Consider the following 23,098-nt stretch of genomic DNA (forward strand, 5'->3'; position numbering starts at 1 on the left):
GTGTGACCTGGGCTTAAGGCGGGCGGGGTAGGGGATCGGGTAGACACGGAGAAGGAGCCCCTGTCCGTCTGGGATGCAGGAAAAGACAGCATCTCGACTCCAAGCTGAGGACACAGCGTAGGCAAGAGGCAGAGTTCCACGCGGGGCAGATGGGGGTGGATAGGAACGGGGCCAGCGCCTGGGTGCCAGCACGCAGCTCCAGGACTCCCGTAAGAGGGGACGGGGACAGCCCACCAGCCGTCCAGAATGAGCTCTGCCAGCACCCGACAAGCCCTCGGTGCCCGCAGCTGGTGTGACCGCGTCCCAGGAGGCGCTCAAGAGAAGGCGGGGCCTGCGCAGGGCGGCGGGCTGGGGGCAGCGCTAGCTAACCACCCACCCCGGGCTCCCAGCTCAGCGGAGAAGCGGATGACGAAGCGGGGGTAAGACACGACCTTGGCCACACGGTTCTAAAGCACGACAGGAGGAAACAGCTGGGCCCCGAGCCGAGGCCACTTCCTCTCCCGGTCCTAACGACTGAGCACCTGTCCCCTCGGGGAGACGCGAGGTCACCGGGCGGCGAGACGCAGGCAGCGACACAGACCCCACGGAGGCAGGGCCGAGACGGGGGAGCGGGGTCGGGGGGCAGGGGCCCCTCCTTCCTCCTACACAGAACCTGGATTTTATCTGGGAGGTGAGGGGGCTTGTGAAGACTTCATAGGAGAGTTGTTATCCAGTCGCTCAGTTGTGTCCGACTCTATGACCCCATGGACTGCAGCACGCCAGGCCTCCCTGTCCATCACCAATTCCCGGAGCTTACGCAAACTCATGTCCATTGAGTCGGTGATGCCATCCAACCATCTCATCCTCTGTCATCCTCTTCTCCTCCTGCCTTTAGTCTTTCCCCAATAGAGTCTTTTCAAGTGAGTCAGCTCTTCCCATAAGGTGGCCAAAGTATTGGAGCTTCAGCTTCAGGGAGAGAGGTTTCCCAACCATAACTGCATTATTATTATGTTGAGCTAGTCTAAAGAATATAGCATGAAGTACATTCATAAGATTGAGTACATTCATAGAAGTGATTCATCTCCATGATCTATTTCCAGAACTTGTTCATTATCCCAAATAGAAACCCTATAGCCATTAAACAGGAACTCCCTACCTTCCTATTCCCCAAGTGCCTGGGAGCCTCTCTTCTGCATTTTGTTCCAAGGAACTACCTATCTAGGTAGGACCTCACGTAAGGGGAATCAGGTAATGCTTGTCTTTGGGTCTGGTCTGTTTCACTAAGCATGTGTTCAAGGTCCATCCAAGTTAAATTAAAGCAAGTTTCAGAATTTGTCCTTTTTATGGCTGAGTACTATTCCACTGTGTGTGTGTGTGTGTGTGTTTTTTTTTAAAGCTTCCCAGCAGTGGGGATGAATTGGCAGGAGTTCAGCTGAAAGAAAAGGATGGGCAAGGCTGGAATGAAAGCTGTGGGGATGGAAGAAAAGGGAAGAGCGAATGAAGAGGACTTGGAGATAGGATAGCAGTACAGTGCGAGAGGAGAGCAAGGGAGAGAGCAAAGGAGGGACGAGCGAAAGATGCCCAGTTTCTGGTTCAGACCACTGAATGGAGGTAGCAACTTTGAGGAGCATGGCTCTGCTGGAATGCAGCGAGTGGGGGGCATGGTGCTGCTGAAATGCAATGGGTGAGAAGCGTGGCGCTGCTGAAATGCAGTGAGTGGGGGGCATGGTGCTGCTGAAATGCAGTGGGTGGGGGGCATGGCTCTGCTGAAATGCAATGGGTGGGGGGCACGGCTCTGCTGAAATGCAATGGGTGAGGAGCGTGGCACTGCTGAAATGCAGTGAGTGGGGGGCGTGGCACTGCTGAAATGCAATGGGTGGGGGGCATGGTGCTGCTGAAATGCAATGGGTGAGGGGCGTGGCTCTGCTGAAATGCAATGGGTGGGGGGCACGGCGCTGCTGAAATGCAATGGGTGGGGTGCGGCTGGAGGTGGGGGTGTGGCTGGAGGCCACAGAGATGGCCAGTATACTCTACATTTTGAAACTGTCTAAGCACTGGAGTCCTGACTTCCACGGGGTGCTTAGACAACGATTGAGAAACTAGCTTTACCACATACTTTTATTTATATGAAGTTATATTTCACCAAGTCAATTATTAGACAACAAGGAAATAGGTATTTTCATTAATAGGCCCTCTAGAAAAAATGGAGGCAAGGGAGGAGAACAGTGAATCACAGATGTTTAAGTTTATAGAGATTAAACCTTAACAGTATTCCCATTCTTTTCACCTTTGAAAAGCTACAGTCAAATACCCGTAAGGGGGTGTGCGGGGCCAAAATGATCACTAGGGCATCACATTGTCAAATAAGGACTGTCTCTGGGCCCACAGCCATTCCTTGCCTCGTAAATTCCTTTCTCACTCAACACCAGGCTGTGATCATAAAATCGACGCAGGGAAACGCTGGATTCAGCTTCTCTCCCTTTCTTATTTACTCATCAGAGCTCCTTGCTCCTCTGTGAACAGACACGTCTCTAAATGGTACAACCTTAGATGGTGGGCACTTCTTTATAATGACACAGCATTAAAGGCCACACCTACTCTCACTCATTCTTGTTTTATCTCAACTAAAACAATTCAACTTTCCAAGGAGGGGCAAACTGAAATGTGAAGTTATGAATGAGCCAAACCTTTATACCCAAGACCGTGCACAAAGCATTTAAGCTGGCTGGGAGGAAAAAAATTTAGCAATTTAGGACACAGTGTTCACCACCTACTCTCACAAAGTACCTTCAAAGCAAAAAACACTGTAAAAATACAATCTCTGTGTCAAATAAAAGTAATAACTCATTTTATTTTAAAACTTGACATGTAAATGACTTCTGTAATTAACAAAAATTCTTGTTAAATATTAAAGCTTAGAGGTCTCGTCATCAAATAAAGAACAATTTACTTCCAAAACTTTGAAAATTATGTAACCTTTTTAGAATATAAATACATATTCTAAATATAGCATGTATGTGTGGCAATATATATGTGTCATGATCTGTTAGGATATTTATATATATATATAGGTCACATAAGATCCAATCCATTTTGTGGAAACTAACAGAGACAGACAATTCTTAAGTCAAACTGGTTTTGTTACAGAATTACTGCAATTTTTCTCCATCACATCAAATACATTCAATTCTAGAGGAAGTAAAATATTTAAGCCAGGTTTTTAAACAACTGATAGTCACAACATCTGAGTTAATCAGTAATGGCCAAAACTTAAAAACAATTTCTACCAATGCCTTTTGCAATATCCTTTTCATACTTTTTTGGTTTGAATAAAGTCATCCTAGAGTATTTTGGACTTGAGTAAGTAGGGAAGTTGGTATTGTTAGTCACAATATTTGGATTTTTTTGTGTTAAGTACATCTGTATAGACATAATACTTAACTAAAACTACTTAAAACATAAAACTGTGTATCTTTATAGGACAGAATACTTATTTTCCAAAGCTAGCTTCCCTGTTGGCTCAGATGGTAAAAAATCTGCCTACAATGCAAGAGAGACCTGGGTTTGATCCTTGGGTCAGGAAGATCCCTAGAAAAGAGCACGGCAACCCACTCCAGTGTTCTTGCCTGGAGAATCCCATGGACAGAGGAGCCTGGTGGGCTACATCCATGGGGTCACAAAGAGTCGGACCTGATTAAGCAACTAACACATTCATTTTTCACACATGTATACACATATTACCTAATCAAAACTACTTAAAACATAAAACTATGAACCTTTATAGTACAGAATACTTATTTTCCAAAGCTAGCAGCTCAGTTAAATAAAGTAATTGATAAGTCTTATTTGGTGAAAACGACTAGCCCAGTTCACTAAGGCAAATATTACATTTACCAAATAGTCATGGACTGATACTACCCTGTTTCCTCAAGTCTATTTAACCTACCAATAACTTACTATAAGAGTTCCAGTTTCATTTAAGAAAAAAATCTCTATAACTTATCTTTCTTAGAATATTCATAAAATGTATCTAAAACCAGGAAGCTAATATTTTGTAAATTACCCAAACTCTGAGTTTCAAACAGTCTGATTTAATAAGCATTCATTTAGTAAGTAGAAAGCAAATTAAAATAGAGTCTTTCAGGCCAGAAAATAAAACCGATAGGATTTTAGAAGCCAACTCTCGATGGAGCCCACCTATGCTAGGTCCTGCCTGGTTTTCAAGCATTCATTTTCAACTACGAAGTGGTAATTTTCTATGCTTCACATTGCTGAGCTTTTGTCATTCTGCTCTTATTTTACGAGTACCTTTAATAACACAGTAAATCTATATCTGCTTAATTCAAGATACTCTTTCAAAGCAGAAGAAATGGTTAAGCATATTTCAAATCTTTATGCCAGTTACACAGTGGCAGCCAGCTTCCTCTGTTTCTGGTTCTATGCTTCTTCTAGTAAACTCAATGACTTTTACCAACAGAGAAAATAGCTATTTCCTTGCTTTATGCATATTATGACATTTTTCATAGAGACATAATAATAATAGGAATAAAACAACAAATACAGATTTAAATGAAAAGGGACGTCTCACTGGCCATTAGCTGATGTAGGTCATGGGAATCAGATTACATTGGTTTATTGAGACAGCCAGTCTATTTCAGAAAATAATTCTCTAATGCTCTCAAAACACCGAGTAAGTTAAAAGAAGGTCAAATTTAACCTACATCAAAAGGAGGGAAGAGGGAGCAAAGCCTTAAGGAAATTCAACTGTAAGGTGATTCACAGGGACCCACTGCTATAGCTGCAAACTCAATCCAACTTCCACCAGAACTCCTGTCCTTCACATGCTCGCTTGAACTGTTGCAACTGCTCGTTTCCAATCTAGTGGAATGTCAATGAGACTGCAGATCCAGACTCGCACACAACACGGTTTCCTGAGGAAGCCATCCCACAGCTGACACCACTCAACCCGAGCGCTGTCTGTGAGTCTAGCCCGTTTGTTTTTCTTTAGCTGATGGGCTCTCGGGGCCAAAAGGACTATGCATGTTTAAAATGCCATCTATCCCCGAAGCTGGATTATAATAAGCAGATAAAGAGACAGGAACATTGTGAAAACAATTTGAAGAGATTTTTCTTTCTGTCCATCAATCCAGAATAGGGCAATACATCATCCAGGTGACCCTTTCCAATCATGGCTACTTTCAAAATCTGATTGCCATCTGCATTAAAAAAAACAACTTTATTCATAAGATAAAGTATCAAATACACTGGGAACACCAACTCTGTTCATCTTGAATGTGGTTAGCAAAACACTCATGCAAAACTGCTCTGTTCCACAAATCAGCAAGTCTTCATTCGTGCGATCAGCCATCCAGTGACTTATTTAACACCCACTATGCGCCAGGCACCAGAGCAGATGATACGGCCTGTGGGTACGTATACAATCTTCTTTCTGTCGTGCCTGGCTTGAAGCCCACGCTCCAGCCACTCGGAGGCACTTGCGTTTCTCTAAAAGCTAATTCCTCTCTCACTGCTGAGCTTTTGCACACACATCATTCTCCTAGCTTGGGGTGCTGTCCCTCCCTCTTTCAGTAGGGCAACACTCAGCCCATTTGCCCACCACCAACTCCAAGAAGCCTTCCCCCATCTTTCCACCTGGGTTAGATGCTCCTGCCATGTGCTCTAAGGAGCCCTTTCTATAATGATCATATTTCATTTACTTGTGTCTGCCCCACTGGAAAGGGAGCTCGTCAAGGGCAAGAACCTACACGCAGCCCGTATTTGGCCAAGTGAGGGGCTCAGTGGCCTCTCCTCCACCGGAATGAATGCCCTAAGACACGACCTGTCTTGTATTCGTTCCTTAGTATCTCGGCAACGGCTGGCATTCAGTGAGTGCTCAATAAATGCTTGGAGAATGAATGAAACCTAATTGAAATCAGGTCATTTTTGAAAAATTGAGGATACATGGTCACCAGTGTGTGTAGGCAGTTACGAAACCATGAACATGACTGGATTCACCCATTAACAGTATGCTTGATTTTCTCTTCCCAGAATGGTGAGAATGGTGAGTTCACTGAAGAAGACAGTTACTATGTTGGTAACTAAACTTAGACGTTAAACTTGTACTTCGACAAAATAATTTAAATCTACGCCTCATAATGTCCACCGGAGGCTGAACAAATGAATTTCTGGGGTATGTGGTTCTGAGGCAAATATCTGCAAAAGCTCCCTGGGTGATTGTGTTGCCAAATAAGGGCCAAGAGCCACTGAAAACTCCTCACTCTACCTGAAAAAGGGCTCTAATCATCTACCCCCAACAGGCACTCCTTAACACTGCTCTTGAGAGAACAAATCAGGAGGGAAGTGTGTCATTCTCTATAAAGCTACTTATGACTTTACCTTCAACCCAGTATTTCTACTTTTAAATATTCAGTCTGAAAATATACCTCGAAAATACAAAATAACATGTTCACATGGTAGTTCCTTCCTTTCATCATTATCTGCAGCACCAGTATGCTGGGGAAAGTCATCCAAATCCCCATTCATGGAAACTAATTGTGTCTGTTCCCCAGTGAGTACCACGTGGCCATGCAGAAGGGGAAAAATGCTATGAGCTGCTCTGGATGAGGCGAGAAGACAGCAAGGTGAAAGATCAAGAAGGAGAGTAAAAATATTTTTTATTGCTTATTTATTTGCTTATTTCTATGCAAATAAACAAAAGAATAAATTCATTAATGTAAATGGTCATCAGTAAGTGGACAGATGGCAACGGAGAGAAAGGATACGGGGCTGCGGCCTCTCAGTGTATCTTTTGTACAGCTGTGACTCTTAGGTCATGTAAACATTTTACACATCCCTCAAAATAATTAAAGAAGACGGGGGGTAAAAGTCAACCCTAAAATCAAGTATAAACAGAAACAAGGGAAGTGATCTCAGATGGACAGCACAGCTACATTCAGTAGCTACTGAACATAAACGCCTGGCAACTCTTAGTCGGGTGCATTCTTTACTAGTAATAATGATGATGATGATGATACCTGTCAAGCAATTTTGAACCTTACTTAATTGGTTTGTTGTTGGTATTGGTGCCAGTGTAGTAGTAATTCTGAAACTATTTTGTACATACTACCTGCTAAAATAAGCAATTATATTGCTGTTGTTAGGAAAGAAGGTTTTCACACGGTAGGAAAAGGGGATATAAAAAAAATACTGAAACCAGGGAAGGTAAGAAGGAATCAGTTGTGCTGAATATAAACTGGAACCACAGGCACACAATCACAATTTAAAATAGTACATATGTATTTCTAAGTTTTGTCCACTGTAAAAGTCTAGAAACAATGACAGTCCAGTAACAATAAGCATGCTTCAACCCTAGATCCTGGTTTCTCAATACAATTTCTCACTAAAAAGAACCTGAAATCCTTGGGAAATGGCTGATTTCAGGTCCGGGGCAGAGAAAATACAAAGTGAGAGCCGGGATCATCCCACAGTGCCATCAAGTAAGAGTGATGGGGGTGTGTCAGAAGCCACAAGGGTTAGCCTGAAGGTGCTCAAACTGCCACAAACCTGGCAACCTCTGAACGTGGGGAAGAACGACCGTCTGAATGTTGGTGTCTCCCTGAAACTGAAGCTCTAAGCCCAAGGTGATGGTGCTTGAAGGTGGGGCTGCTGGGGGCAATTGGGTTGAGATGAGGCGGTAGGGTGGAGCCCTCATGATGGGATCAGTCCTTTCTAAGAAGAGGAAGATGGTAGAGCGTTCTCTCCACAAAGCGCGGACGGTGAGAGAGCAGACGTCGGAGAACCAGGAAGCGAGCACTCACCGGGAACTGAACCTGCCCAGCCCTTGACCTTGAACTTCCCTGCGTCCAGACTGACCTTGAACTTCCCTGCGTCCAGACTGGGGGAAATAATTATTTGCTGTTCACGCCACCCAGTCATCCAAGATGACTAAGACAAAGCAACAGTTTACAAGACACTGGATTATAAAACGATCCGTGACTCCACAGTGATACTCAAACGGAAAAAAAACAGAAAGAGGAGTTAGGGAGGAAGAGTGTTGTTTTATAACTAACAAGTGCTAGTTTATAGATGAAAAAACCACCGATTAAACCTAAAGAACACCATTTTCCCATCTCCAGCACAGTGACTGATTTAGCCAAAGTCCATCAACAGATACTAAAATCACTGGGGGGAAGGTTTTTCAAAGACAGGGTATTTACTTGCCTCAAAGAATCAGTGCTCGGATTGCTTATTAAATGGTAAAAAGTCATCCTTACGATGCACAGATTGGGCAGACAGCACCTTTAACCAAAGATCTAATTCAGCACACGTGTCACGGTCCTTCAGTGGTGACGCAACGGAATATCGTTAATATCAAAATGTCACCAACTCCCAGAGTTCACTCAAACTCATGTCCATTGAGTCGGTGATGCCATCCAACCATCTCATCCTCTGTCGTACCCTTCTCCTCCCGCCTTCAATCCCGCGTCAGGGTCTTGATGGACAGGGAGGCCTGGCGTGTTACAGTCCATGGGGTCACAAAGAGTTGGACACAACTGAACGACTGAACTGAACTGAATCAAAATGTCATCTTGATTTCACCACAAGGGTGCAAGATATGTAGGGCTGGTATGGGCTCCTCAGAACGGTCAATGCCGTGGAAAGGCAGAAAAAGGGGGGGGAGGGGGCAAGGAGACCATTCTGTAACAGATTACAAGAGACTAAGAAGATGCGTAATTAAATATGATGCCTGAACTCAGGTGTGATCCAGGATTGAGGCGGGGGGTGGGGGGGAATGCTATGGTGATAAAGGATATTGTTGAATATGGACTGTATATTTAATGACATTACCAAATTAATGGAGAATTCCTTGAGTGTGGTGAGTGTGATTTTGCGGGAGCATGTCCTTACACATGCTGGGTTGAAGTGTCACGATGCTGCAAAGGTGGTGAAGCCTTAAACTCGTCCCATTCCACCTGTTTAGTTGGTCCTTTTATGTCTAAGATTATAGGTGAGAGGAAGCCTCGATATAGCTACAGCAAGTCTCTCACACTTCTAGAAAAACTGCCAATCACCCTTTAGAAATTAGCATGGTGATCCACAAAAGTAAAACTCCCTGACTGAACTCTACTAAGATTCAAACATTCAAGTCTTGACCCTCAGCACCTCAGAGTGTGGCTGTATTCAGAGAGTCTTCAAAGAGGTGATTCAGGTAAAATGAGCCCACTAGGGTGGCCCTAATCCAGGGTGATGATGCCCTTATAAGACGGGGGAATTGGGGACGGGCAGGTATTTTGGAGACCACGTGAAAACACAGGGGAAAGACGGTCATCTACAAGCCAAGGAGAGAATCCTCCGAAGCAACCCACCCTGTGGACACCTTGACTTGGCCTCCCGAACTGTGAGAAAATAAATTTCAATCTGTGCTTCTCACTGCGGCATCCAGAGCAAACTCACCCACTGAACGTGGTGCCTGTCTCGATTAAGCTTCTATTTTGCCAGGCAAAGGGTCTAGAGCAGCTCCTAGCTCACAGCGCCCAAACGCACTCTTTCCCTCGAGACTCCTCAGGGCTGGCCCGCAGGGTCCTTCCATGCAGGCCCGTTAATCACATCTCCCCCCATCCCCAGGCTCCGGGACGCCCTCCAACTCCTGGTTCCCACCTCTGTGCCTCTCTGAGGAAACATACAGGATGGTCCTCCTGCCTTGAAGGTGTCCCTTCACAACCTCTGCAAAATTGGAGGCTCTCTCCTCCTCAGCCCCTCAGCTCTTTGTCAGCACCTAGTAAGATCCTTCCCGTGAAGCATTAAAACTACATGTTCACTCACAACTCTTCCCCAAACTCTGGGGCCTCTAGAGCAGGAGGTGCATGTTCTTCATGCATAGACCACAGCATTTAAGCACACGCCAGGCATCTATATCTTCAGCAAATTAAGTTAACATGAAATACAAACAATCCTATACCGTCCATTTCAGCCTCGTCTGGCTTTTCACTTACTCAGCATGTTCAAGGGTCCGGAGCAGCAATCACCAAAAGGACTCTAAAGATCAGCCCCCTAACCAAAGGCAGAGGAGTAACACTTAAATCCCCCCATTTCAGCCTGTACTTGGAGCCAGCCAGATTTTCATTAGCATTAACAGAAATGAACCTCAGAGAACTGAGATTAAATGAAACATATCTCAGAGTGAGCTTAAACCAACCTCTCTTTCCAGAATAAACTGCTGTAATCCTTCTGAAGTGCCCGGCCAACCACTTCTCCTGTCCAACCTGGCTGCAGAGCATCTACGCACAGCCAGAGAGCGTCCCCGACGGCTGTACCACCGCGGAAAGCACGAGCTGGAAGAGCCACCACCGACGAGGCCGGCCCTGGAGGGCGCAGGGAGGGCAACATGCAGACTGGCGCCCAGACTCTGTTCAAAGCCCCCCGAGGCCCCTGCTCTCACTCCACATCCAGATCCATCAGCGTCTTAACCCACCCTTTCCTCGTGGCTCAACTCTTCGCCTCCCAACGACTCCCTCCTGGAGGACACTTGCCGTGTTAGAGCCTTTTATAGGTTGATGCTCCTTGATCCTCCACTGACAATTTTTCCCATTTACTCTTTCGTTCTTGTCCCCACTGGAATATGCCTTTGTGATAAAGACAACTGCTGCTGCTGCTGCTGCTGCTAAGTCACTTCAGTCGTGTCTGACTCTGTGCAACCCCATAGACGGCACCCTAACCCTGGGATTCTCCAGGCAAGAGCACTGGAGTAGGTTGCCATTTCCTTCTCCAATGCATGAAAGTGAAAAGGGAAAGTGAAGTTGCTCGGTCGTGTCTGACTCTTAGTGACCCCATGGACTGCAACCTACCAGGCTCCTCCGTCCATGGAATTTTCCAGGCAAGAGTACTGGAGTGGGTTACCATCGCCTTCTCTGGATAAAGACAATACAAGCTGCCAGTTCACCTTCAACCTCTTCACCCATCTGCAATCCAAGCTGACCTTTGCCATCTTACACAACTTCAATAAACATAATGATTATCCACCTTGTTGCAGAATACCAAATAACTTCCCCCTCCCCTAAATCACTTGCAAGTTTCATGCCAGAGGTCCCATGACCCTCGTGTACTCAACGTGTTTCCTAATTCACTGCAGTAGGACCACTGACATGAGGAAATTTACACTGATACGCTACCACAGACCACACGCACATTTAATCAAATGTCCTAATACACAAGGGTAGGACCCAGAGTCACAGGCTGTATTTACTTGCCATGTTTCTTTATTCTTCTCCCATCTGGAAGAGGTCTTCAGTCTTCCCTTTCCTTTATAACCTTGACAATCTGAAGATTACCATCAATTATATTTTGGAGCACAACACAAAAGTCGTGTCCGATTCTTTGAGACCCATGGACTGTAGCCCACCAGGCTCCTCTGTCCATGGGATTTTCCAGGCCAGAATACTGGAGTGGTTGCCATGTCCTTCTCCAGGGAATCTTCCTGACCTAAGGATCGAACCCGTGTCTCCTATGTCTCCTGCACTGGCCAGCGGGTTCTGTATCACTGGGGCCCACCTGGGAGTTTGTCTGATGTTTTCTCAGGAAGAGATTCAGGTTATACATTTTTGGTGGGGAGAGGGACGATATTACAGAAGCAATGCTATCATCTTCCCCTTCTATCTTAGCACGTGATTGTATTATAGCTACTTGATCACTCGTGTCTCCAAGATTTCTCCAAAGTAAAGTTCCTCTTTAATCCCTCCTTTTGTATTTAACAAGTATTTTGTGGAGAGATAGCCTGAAGCTATGTAAATCCTATTCCTTATCAAGCTTTAACTCCCTGATTTTGTTTTTAACATTTCTTTCCTGAATTAACCATTACATGATGATTACCAATGATGACTGTTAATTCTACCTTTTATTCTACATTTATTAGTATTATCTATCTTTGATAGAATGTCTTATTTTCCTTATTTATTTTATCCATACTAGTATGGATTCACCGACTTTATATTACTCAATGAATTGTGATTCATTACTGCTATATTTATTTTGATGCTGAAAACGACCCAGGTTGGGCTACTGGGAGCTTCTTCAACCTGACTGCTATGTCCTTCTGAAATGACCCCACCATTCTTTGAGCACTTCTTACTTTCTGGCACAAAAAGGTGTTTTAGGCTCATCTTATATTTCCCCTCCCCCAGGCCCAGAATGGCGTTTAGAAACCAAGACTTGGCTAATAGGTGTGCTCATGGCCACTGGATATCTCTGCTCTGGGGCCTGTAAGTAGACACATCTAGAAAATACATGTAACCTCGGCGCTCTCCTGGAATGTTCAGAGTTTTGCTCCTATGAAGCAGAAAATCCTCAGCATCAGTCAAGCCTCCTGGAACCCTGCAGCCTGAACTGGTCTGTCTTTTCTCTGTAGCCCACAACCCTGAGGACCTGAGCCTGCAAAATGGGGTCCATCCCTCACAGCTCCCCCTCTTCCACAGCCTCACACTCCAGGGTCTGGAGCCGCCTAGTTCCACCTGATGAGTCGGCCTTGGTCTCGCTCCTAGGCATAACTGTTTGCTTCTAACTCCTTGACTTCACAGGCGAACTTTCAGAGTCCCTGGGTCCCAGGCAGCCCAAGAGCCAGGCTTGCACTGAACACAACTCCATTTCAGCTCCCAGAATCCAGCATCTCAGCTACCTGTTTGCTTCAACCCTCGTTGAAAATCAGCACCAAAAAGTATTTAAATTCTTAATTGTAATCCACCTTAAACCTACATTAGGGGCTTCCCTGGTGGCTCAGAAGGTAAAGAATCTGCCTGCAATGCAGGAGACCCAGGCTCGATCCCTGGGTCAGGAGGATTCCCCTGAAGAAGGGAATGGCTACCCAGTCTAGTATTCTTGCCTGGAGAACTTCACGGACAGAGGAGCCTGGCGGGCTACAGTCCCTGTGGTAGCAAAGAGTCAGACACGACTGAGTGCCTAACACTTAACCTACATTAATCTCTAATGGATAAAAAAAAAATTCAGTTGTGAAGCAAAGTATCTTTCTGGTTTGTGAGGGTGATATTTTGGATCCAAGGTCAGTGCTCCTCGACAGTTCTGAGCTTCTTTTCTTCTTCTACCTCTGACACCCCATTTTCTAAATCACTGTTATTCCTCCCTCTACTGATCTGCACAGCTTGTATCCCCGGAAGCACGTGTCTGTCCAGGTAACCTTGAGATGACCTGTAAGTCTTCTGGCCCTAATACCTACTGCAGGAGCCTGATTACGGGTGAGGAAGACAGGAGAAGCAGCCATTCATAGGAAAGGCGATCAGCAGTCAGCCTCAGTCCATTTTAGATTCCATCTTCTGCCTTTTAGAAATTCCTACAGGGTTCTCTACATGATGGATGTTTAATAACATTGTCAGGCTAACTAGCAGTGATTTCTAGTGGGTATCCATAAAAAGTCACTACGAAGGCCTATAATTTTGGCCCTTAGAGTTTTCATTTTTCCAAGGTGGGAGAGTCAGGTAATAAATATCTTCAGAACCACAATGTGATACGACAATAGCTATTAGGGCTCAAGGAACCAATATCCATGAAATAATCCCTTACCCATTAATAACAGTTACACAGTGTCATAGCCCAGAACTAGGCTGGGCTGCAAACCTTCCATCTTTACTGAAGAATAAATAAACAAAGAAGCACCCGCTGCGCCTGACTTTTCTTAGTGTGAAGTAGTAAGATCTTTGTTTCCATCACTGCAAACATGAATCCATGAATTCTGAGTCAAGGCCTCCCTTTTCTAGCCTAATGATTCTCAATTTTGGAGGGTTACAGATGGTTTTGAAAAAGTGAGGAAGGGTACATATCCCTCCATGTCTGAGAAGGTAGAGGTGCAGAAAAATACACATAAGCACACAAACAGAACTGTGTCTATAACTTCACGGAGTCTGATCCCTGAAGCCCCGATAAAGAATGCCCTAGGCCATTGCTTCTCAGACTTCAATGTGCCAATGAATCACCAAGGCTGTTTTGAGTGGCTATATTCTAGAATAGAAATGAACATACTTTTTTCTGTACAGGGAGAGATGGTAAATTCTTTAGGTCCTGTGGATCTTACTGTGTCTGTTGCAACTATTCAGCTCTGCCGCTGTAGCAGGAAGCAGCCATATACAATAAGCAGCCATACACAACACGGTGCCTGTGTTCTAATAAAACTTTATTTATAGAAACAGGAGTCAGGCAGGATTTGGCCCAAGGGCTACACTGGAAGGTATTATTTTAAAGTCAGAACAAGGACAATAACAGCAAATCATAAAACTCAACTCAGTTATTTTTTTTAAGGATTCGCATTTATTTTTACCACAAATCTTGTCATAGTCACCCTGCTATGTACTTACCCAGCAATTCCCATCACTACATTTCTTCCTATTGAACAATGTGTTATGAACAAGCCATTGTTCCTTCTTCAGCCGACACAATAAGGATCAGAATAATTCCACATTATGAACATTTCCTGAAAGACCTCTTGCGGCCCAGCTCTCTGACTCGCAGCGAAGTTCTGTTAACTGACGGCTGACCGCGCGCACGATGTGGAAGCAGAGCGCAGCCTCTCGTGTTCCCAGCCGCCCGCTGCTTCTCTGCTGTCATTTCGTTAATAAGCCTGGCAGCTGTCAGACTCAGGCCAAGAGTCACAGGGCTGTTTCCCCGGAGACTTGTTTCCATAAAAATTAGGGCCCACAGGCAGCTCCTCTCTGGCAGACCCTTCCTTCGTGGCCAAAGGTTAAACGCACGACTACGGAGTGCCTTCCCGGGCGACCGCCACCCAGTCACTTGGTTTCCTCATAGGCTCTGGACAGACCCGAACGGGCGTCCTGAACATCCATCAGGCACAGCCACCCGACTCCTCAGAACGGGAGAGGGTTAGGTGGGGTTTCCTCCCAAGTGTCCTGCATCGTAAAGCTCAGACCCGGCTAGGTGCCGGCCGACCAGCTCCGGAGAGGCTGATAGAATGGCTCACGCGGGCTTGTACCAGGGGAATGTGGATAACCACTTCTGAGCGATTGGTAAGACTATTTTCTTTAGGACTCACGCACACTCCCACAGAAAAACCAGCTCCGGCTAGAAATGACTTAGGTTCCCAGTGTTATTTCTAGCCATTTCTATTGGTTTCTCAAGTCAAGCCTCCCCAAATTAGATATCAACTTCCCTTAGGAATGGCGCTCTGGTATAAAAAGCCCTGACGGTATTCCAGTAAGACTCTACAGAGCACAGATCAGGTTATCATTTTGTATGAGAGCCAAAGTCAAATTCATGAGCAAATGTCTTCCATAAAATCCCAAATAATTCAAAGAGTTATCAGGAACAGAACGCTGGAAATAATAAAAATGACCCCGTAATGCCCCCCTTCACATGGCAAAGGCCGGTGGTCGGCACAGCCTGGCGTGATGAGCCACACCTGCGCTGGTGGGCTCTGTGCGCTCGTTCTGCTATTCAGTGTCAGAAGCCTGTTTGGGTCTGCTGTGTTCACAGCAGAACGTTTTACCTGGAAGGGAAGCTCCCTTTCCTACACTCCCAGCACACACACACATCTCGCATCTACCCAGTGACTCTGGAGGGTGATGAGGAGTTAGAGGAATAAAGCAGCTGCAATAATATATGTACATGTTTTTCAGGCGTATTGAAAGCATGGGTCTGTGGGTCGTTTGTGCTTAAAACTTTCACCTCCAAGGAGAGCAGTAAGATGCGGTGGAACTCGTTCTCTCAAAGGAATTTGCAAAATGCATGTTATCCTAGTTTTTAAAGCGCTGACGACCACTTTAGATATTCACAATGGCCTTGCAAAAAGGTATTTTATTCACCTACTCACCCTAGTGATGCACAATTTATGCAGGGCAAGTAACAAAGGGCCTATTTCATTCATTTTCTCTATTCCTCCCAGGGGCCAGAAGTGGATCTGAGGGCAGAACGATGCTGGTGACACTGTAGGATTTTTATGCCAGGAGAGAGGCTGGGTTAAGAAGATTTTCTTGTTCATTTACAGGGGTGACAGCTCTGGCCGTGCTGTGGAGGAAGGGAAATGCTAGGGATGTGAGATAAAACTCGGTGAACAATGAAGTCAGCTCAGGGTGCCAGCTATCTTGCCAAGCCCACACGCCAGCCCCATGCCAGCGGGGCATACAGAGCATGCCCTTCAAGCCGCCACTCAAACCAGCCACCTGGGAGCGTCTGTGCTAGAAAACATCAACCTTTCATCTAATTAGGCACTGAAATTTAACATTTATCATCAAAAAGTTTTCTTCCCTTACAACAGGTTCCGACAGCTTTTCCATCAGCTCACCTTACGTGGGTAGATACATTTATCTGTACTTGCCGCACTGCCCCGTTTGGGTGACTACCCTCCAAGCACTCACACACCCACTCTTCGAGACACTGGCTTCCTACTGCAGAGGCAGAGGCAGAGGCAGCTGGGCTGACAGTCTTCCCAATTAAAACCATCTCCTAATAATCTCTGCATATGGTGAACCTGACCATGGTTGTCTAGTCCCGTGAAAAGTGCAAAGTGTTAGTCGCTGAGTCATGTCCAAGTGTTTGCAACCCCACGGAAATGGGTAGCCATTCCCTTCTCCAGGGAATCTTCCCAACCCAGGAATCAAACTGGGGTCTCCTGAATTAAAGGCTGATTCTTTACCATCTGAGCCACCAGGGTAGCCCGTTTAGCCTTGAAAGCCTGCTCAAAAAATTTAGCCAATGCGCACTTTATAATTCTCAGTCCAGCAACGTTGGCTCAACGTGGGCTTTTTCCTAAGCCTTTTTTTAAAATTCCCGAAGACTATCTTGAAAAGTGGCGACACTTTCCACTTCGCACGGAAAACCGAAACAACCAAGGCACAAGGGTCAGTCTTCTCCGCCTCTCCCACCGCTACGCCCACACGATCTCATCGAATCCAGTCTCAGCCCAACCTCAGGCCTCGCTTGGTGCTGTTCCTACTGCAAAGAGCCTTTTCACCATCTCCTTGGCTGGACAACTCTTCGGCCGAGAGGTTGAGGTGGGGTGAAAGGTGGTCCCAGAACACACGCACCCTCTCGGAGCACAGCCTTCCCCTGCCCGCCACGTTCTCCCACGTCTTTCCTTACACGACGTTTGCTGGAATGGAAGCCCCAAGGACTCATAACATCACCTCATCAGTAGGAAGGCAGACAAAGCGGTGCACTGACATCCAGGAGCACTGAACTGTCCAAAGAGAGGACTCAGCTTGGCCCGAGCCGGGGCCCCTGCACCTTGGAAATTCACTGTTCAGAATCGGAAACTCAACTTTGGCGGCTAATCAGTTTCAGGCCTCCTGCAAGTCATTCGCCCTCACTGATTTCAGATGTCTGATAAGCAAAAACACCTACACCTATCTTAGAATGTTGCTCTGAGGATTGAACGGGTTAGGAAGGTACCCGATGGGCAGCCTGTAACAGCTGCTCGAGAAACACTGGCGCTTCTCCCCGATGCATCGTCTAACTTCACTTTAGGAGTAACAGTGACATTGCCAACAAGAAAACAGAACTTTCAGAAATAAATAGAAAGAAGTGAGTGGGAGGGCACAAGGAAGACGTAACAGAATAGCACAAAAGAGAAAAAACACACCTCACAGGGCAGCAAAACCTCTAACACACCAGCAAACCGGCTTCGCCAGAAGAATGCTTTCCATTTGCAGAAGGTCTGCTTTTGTGGCTGGCCTGAAACCCTCTGCTTGATGGCATAACATGCAGCGTTGCTCTAAAAAGGTTTGGTGTCGTTATAGTCAAGCTGCTAAAAGTGCCCAAAGTCTCTTGGCTCAGAACAAATTCCTACAAGTGTCCTGAATCTGTTAACGACGCAAAGATGGTTTTGCATCAACGGAAAATACCGGCATTGCATATTCTGCCTTGAGGCTTACTTTCGAAATCACAACAGCCACGGTGTAAACATTTCTTTTTCTAAAACATACCTCAGAGGAAGCCAGCCAGCAGGGTGATATAATTTGAAACGAAAAACTGCCATTCAAACATGGACAACAGTCACATCTGACTTCACCACTGGGGTTTCTCATAGACTTCTCATGGAATGGAATTCTTGCCCCCGCCCCCAGCCACCCACAGACCTGCTCTCCCCACAATCCTCCCCATTTCAGTTACTGACTCTGCGTCCCCAGAACAGCTCCATCCTTCCAGCAGCTCAAGCCAAACCCCTCAGCATCCTCTGGGTCACCTCTCTCAGACACACCTCATATTCCATCTACCCCCCTCAGCTTCATCTTTTTAAGAAAGTCCTAAATCTACTCTCTGCTCCACTGACCCCACCTTGGTCCAAGCTCCCACCCCTCTCACCTGGCATATTGGTCCTGTCTCTCTGGCCCTGTCCCCTTCTTCACTCCTGCTGCCTGCTCCCAGTATCGCATCCAGAGGAATGTTAGCCGCTCGGTTGTGTTAGCTGCTTAGTCGTGTTCCACTCTTTGCAGCCCCACCGGCTGTAGCCCGCTAGGCTCCTCTGTCCATAGGATTCTCCAGGCAAGAAGACTGGAGTGGGTTTCCATGCCCTTCTTCAGGGGATCTTCCACACTCAGGGATCAAACCTGGGTCTCCTGAGTTGCAGGTGGATTCTTTACCATCTGACCCACCAGCAAAGCCCACAGGGCATGACAACAAAAGTCAGAGCAAGGGCTTCCCCGGTGGCTCAGTGTCTGCCTGCCGATGCAGGAGACACAGGTTCAATCCCTAGTCAGGGAAGATCCCACATGCCTTGGAGCAACTAAGCCCAGGCGCCACAACTATTAAGCCTGTGCTCCAGAGTCTGGGAACTGCAATCACCGAGCCCATGCACCGCAACCACAGAAGCCTGGACGCTCTAGAGCCTGAGCTCCTCGACAAGAGCATAGATCCACCCTCTGCAGCAGAGAAAAGAAGATCCAGCACAGCCAAAAATAAATAAATAAAAATTTAAAAAGTCAGAGGAAGCTGCAATAATCACCTTCCAGAAGCCCCACAAGGGCCACTCATGTGAAAAGTAAAACCCAAGCCCTTGCAGGGCCCGCAGGACGCCTGCTGTCCGACCCCATCGTACGCCAGGGACCAACCCCGCCCCACCCACCCTGCTCCCTCCGTCCCGGCCCTGCCTCTGACCCCATCGTGCGCCAGGGACCCCACCCACCCTGCTCCTTCCGTCCCGGTGACCCTGCCCTCTGCGTAGACTTCCCTAGATGCACGTGTGTCTTCCCGCCTGGGCTCCGGCAGGTCTGTGCTCAGCCCCCTTCTTAGACAGCCTCTCTGCCGGCCTGTGCACAGATTCCAACGCTCCCAGCATCCCCTCTCCCCCTCTTTGGTTATTTTTCCCCAGACAGGTACCACTTTCTAACACTTTATGTAAGCGATTTATTCGGTTTTGCATGGAGTCTAAGCCCCCAGAACACGAGTTCCCTGTACATCTCACTTGGTACCCCAGCATCCAGCACACCCTAGACACTTGACTGAAAAACTGCTTCGGGGCTTCTGTTACATCAGCCAACTAAAGTCCGAGGAGACGGCAGGAAAAACAGGTTCCCATTGACTTTGTCCCAAGTCTCTCTCTGTCCCATGACACTAGTTAGTTTTGAAATTTTTCAACACTTGGCAAGAAATATCATTGGTTCCACAATTCTTCTGGCCACTAATAACGACACCGTGTTTGAAGGACCTATACCTTCTATGTCACATATGGGCAAAGAAAAAAGTTAATACCACTCCTTGACCATCATCTTCCCACAAAGGAAGCTGGAAGTCAGTGACCGAACAGTGAGTCACACCCATGTTCACTGAACACACAGGGACCTACCTGTCTGTGTGTGGCTGAAGCTGGGCACGGCTGCGTTTTCCTAAGGAGGAGAGAGTTAAGGAAGGGGCTGTGTAGGGTGGAGGGTTCTATCAAAACCCCCAGGGATCAGCCTCCGTGGGAGACCCCACCACCTCCGGGGCTGAAGGGCGAAAGAAGCGTGTTGTCAGCAGTCTCAGCAAACGCTTGTCCTGTAGCCCCCAGCAGCAGGCGAGAGAGAGGCAGGGACACCGGGCTCGGGCAGGGTTAGTCCCCATCGAACGAGGTGGAGGAGCACCGGGCTTTTGGATTAAGTTCTATCAATGATTCACTTTGAGGCCTCAGGTAATCCACAGTTTCTCAGCAGCTCCGTGTCCCTAACTCCAGGATAAATATGATGCTTCCTCATTCAAACCTGCCAGGGACAAACTGAGGTGAGTTAGCTAATATATCCTTCCTGTCTCCTTCAGAGGATCTTCGTTCCCAGCCTCCTAACTGTGGATTTTGTCCCCAGGCAATAATACAGCAGGATGGAAAGCAAGTCTGAGTCAGACTCCTCTGGAAATAAAATGCTAGACCCTTCCCTGACGAGCCATTTGAACTTGAACATCACTTGGGCTTAAACAGTACATCTAGCCCTGCTGTGCCTCAGTGCCCCTTCTCCGTAAAAAGTGAAAACCAAGAAAGCACGACCTCACACGACTGCTGGGTGACCGCGTGAGAGCATGCGTGCAGAGCCCACGGGACACTGTCTGGCATGGAGTAACCACTCGAACGCAAACGTAATCATCGCAATCATTACCATCATTATCATTCTCTGTATCATTTTTCATAAGCAGCCTAAGTGGGTCTGGTGAAAGGACAGACTTTCCTTGCGCATGCTCTAGAATTCTTCTGTCTTTAAAATGATTCTCTTCTGGAAAAGTAGAGTTGAAAATAACACACACGGTTGCCATGATCCCACCAAACTTGTAGCTCTAATCGCTAACGAAACCCAAGTTGCTGAAAAGCAGGACCAAGCTCCGTAGGCTTGATTACAGCACAAGAAATGCATACCAAGGAAAATCTTGGGAAAAGAAGACTTCGTTTCAGACCACTTTCTATGAAAAAAAGATAGAACTCATGTCAGTAAGGGAAATCTGTTTGTGAATGGCACCTAAAAAGATAAGTTATAAAATAAACAATTCCATGAATCATAAAATAACCAAGTGCTTCTCTGAGCTCAGGGGTCTGGTGCAAGCTTCCTGAAGCTCCCACGTGGCTTCCGCACCCCACCTCTCACCCGTGAGGTCTCCTGGCTCTCAGGAATCTCCATCTGGGCAAGGACCAGGGACCCCAACAGCTGGCGCGGCACCTCGCAAATGGAGATGCCCAATCACCCGTCTGCTTTGACGCACGATTGACCATACAGCCAATCAGATCAGAGAACCACTTCCACTCCAGGGGACCACTTGGCCCCCAGCAATGGGCCAACAGTCTTCCTCTGCCCTGTTCCCTAAGTCTCTCGATGGCCACCCGTGATTATAAGAAACAGCCCTTCCTCAGATCTCAGCTGCCTCCCTCTCTCCCTCCTATAAGGAAGCTGGTTAGTTGCTAACTCGTATACAACTCTTTTTCGACCCCATGGACTGTAGCCCGCCAGGCTCCTCTGTCCATGGGATTTCCCAGGCGAGCATACTGGAGTGCGTTACCAGGGGATCTTCCCAACACAGGAACCGAACCCACATCTCCAGGACTGGCGGGGAGGCTCTTTACCACTGAGCCACCAGGGAAGCCTTGTGAGGACCCTGTGGTCGTGCCCAACAGTTACTCAGATAACGCAGGGTAACCTTTCCATTTCCATACCCTTAATTGCCTCCACAGAGTCCCTTTTACAATGTAAGGCAACACTCGTGGATTTCAGGGATTAGAACAAGGACGTCTTTGGGCCACGTTCATTCTGTCAGAGTCAGGCCCGTGTCACCGCCATCACCACGATGCTCGCCCCTCTGCCCACTATTGGCACCTTTCAGTGGAAACTGAGGCTCAAGGCTGCATGCCTTACCCGGGTTCCCCGTCTGGAATGGGGCTGAATTCAAACCTGATCTCGTAATTTCAAGCCCTACTTCTTTCAGCCAGCCCTGCTGCCTCCCCAGATAAGGCAATGTTTGCGATATTATTTTCTTTTCCAGGCTCTCACCACCCTGTTAACAAGAAGCGTTTCAACTCTGCCCCAGTCATTATCACTGCTCCTCAGCCATAAATGCCAAGTGGAAATTTCCAGTTCTGTGCACCCTCGCTGGTAAGCCTGCCTCGAGCCTGGCACTTCCCTTTGGTCCAGGACAACCAACAGGGCACGGAGGCAGCGATTCATTGCACAGACTCCACCATAACCACCCTGGGAGAGATCGGCCTCACAAGAGAGTCTGTGAGGGAGGAGGACTTCGCTGGTGGCCCAATGGTTAAGACTTCGCCTTCCAGCGCAGAGGGTGTGGGTTCGATCCCTGGTTGGGGAACGGACTACCAAAACATAAAACGGAAGCAAGAGCATAATAAATTCAGTAAAACTCAAAGGAAGCAAAGAACGTGTATGGGCGAGGGAGCCGGCTCTCAGTTTTAAAGGAGGCGAGCGATCCAAACTTGCTGAAGCTGAAGCCCCAGCACTTTGGCCCCCTGACGCGAAGAGCCGACTCACTGGAAAAGACCCTGATGCCGGGAAAGACTGAGGGCAGAGGGGCGAAAGCGGATGAGGTGGTTGGATAGCGTCAGACTCAATGGACATGAGCTTGAGCAAACTCCAGGAAATACTGAAGGACAGGGAAGCCTGGCATGCTGCAGCCCATGGGGTCGCAAAGAGTCGGACACGACTGAGCGACTGAACAACAGCAAGGAGACCTACACATACCAGGAACAGTCTCAAGTAAAACTCATAGCGAAGGACTTCCATTTCTATCCTCCAGGTTTGAAACAATCTATTTAGAAAATGTGACCCCATGGACTATACAGTCCATGGATTCTCCAGGCCAGAATACTGGAGTGGGTAGCCTTTCCTTTCTCCAGGGGATCTTCCTGACCCGGGAATCAAACCGGGGTCTCCTGCATTGCAGGCGGATTCTTTACCAGCTGAGCTCTCAGGGAAGCTATCAGAGAGGGCTGAGGGGGTGGTATTTAAAGCCTCATGGCTGGTCCCCTGGTGTGCAGTGTGACTGCAGCTGGGTCATCAGGATATTCTAACACCGTGAAGCCTGGGATCTCCCATCCCCTCCTCTCACTCACACATCATGGAGGAGAGAACCTGATGCTGAATCACAGGCACTTTAACAATGGGAGAAAGTAAGAAGCCAAGCAAATCTCACCGCCAAGCTTATACCT

General features: G+C 47.1%; 1 protein-coding gene across 6 annotated transcripts in view; it reads right to left on the reverse strand.

Annotated features, from left to right (window-relative positions):
* RNF152 (ring finger protein 152) overlaps positions 1-23,098 on the reverse strand; it is a 78,944-nt gene that overhangs the window by 20,854 nt on the left and 34,992 nt on the right. Inside the window, exon 1 of one of the 6 annotated variants that reach the window (XM_059881107.1) lies at positions 10,824-19,036. The exons of the other annotated variants lie outside the window; for them this stretch is intronic. The gene's annotated coding sequence lies outside the window, so the exon portion shown is untranslated. Of the gene's footprint in view, positions 1-10,823; positions 19,037-23,098 lie in introns of those variants that run through there. 6 annotated transcript variants of the gene reach the window in all.

Source organism: Bos taurus, chromosome 24 (assembly GCF_002263795.3).
Source record: "Bos taurus isolate L1 Dominette 01449 registration number 42190680 breed Hereford chromosome 24, ARS-UCD2.0, whole genome shotgun sequence".
In the NCBI taxonomy this organism is placed as follows: Eukaryota; Metazoa; Chordata; class Mammalia; order Artiodactyla; family Bovidae; genus Bos; species Bos taurus.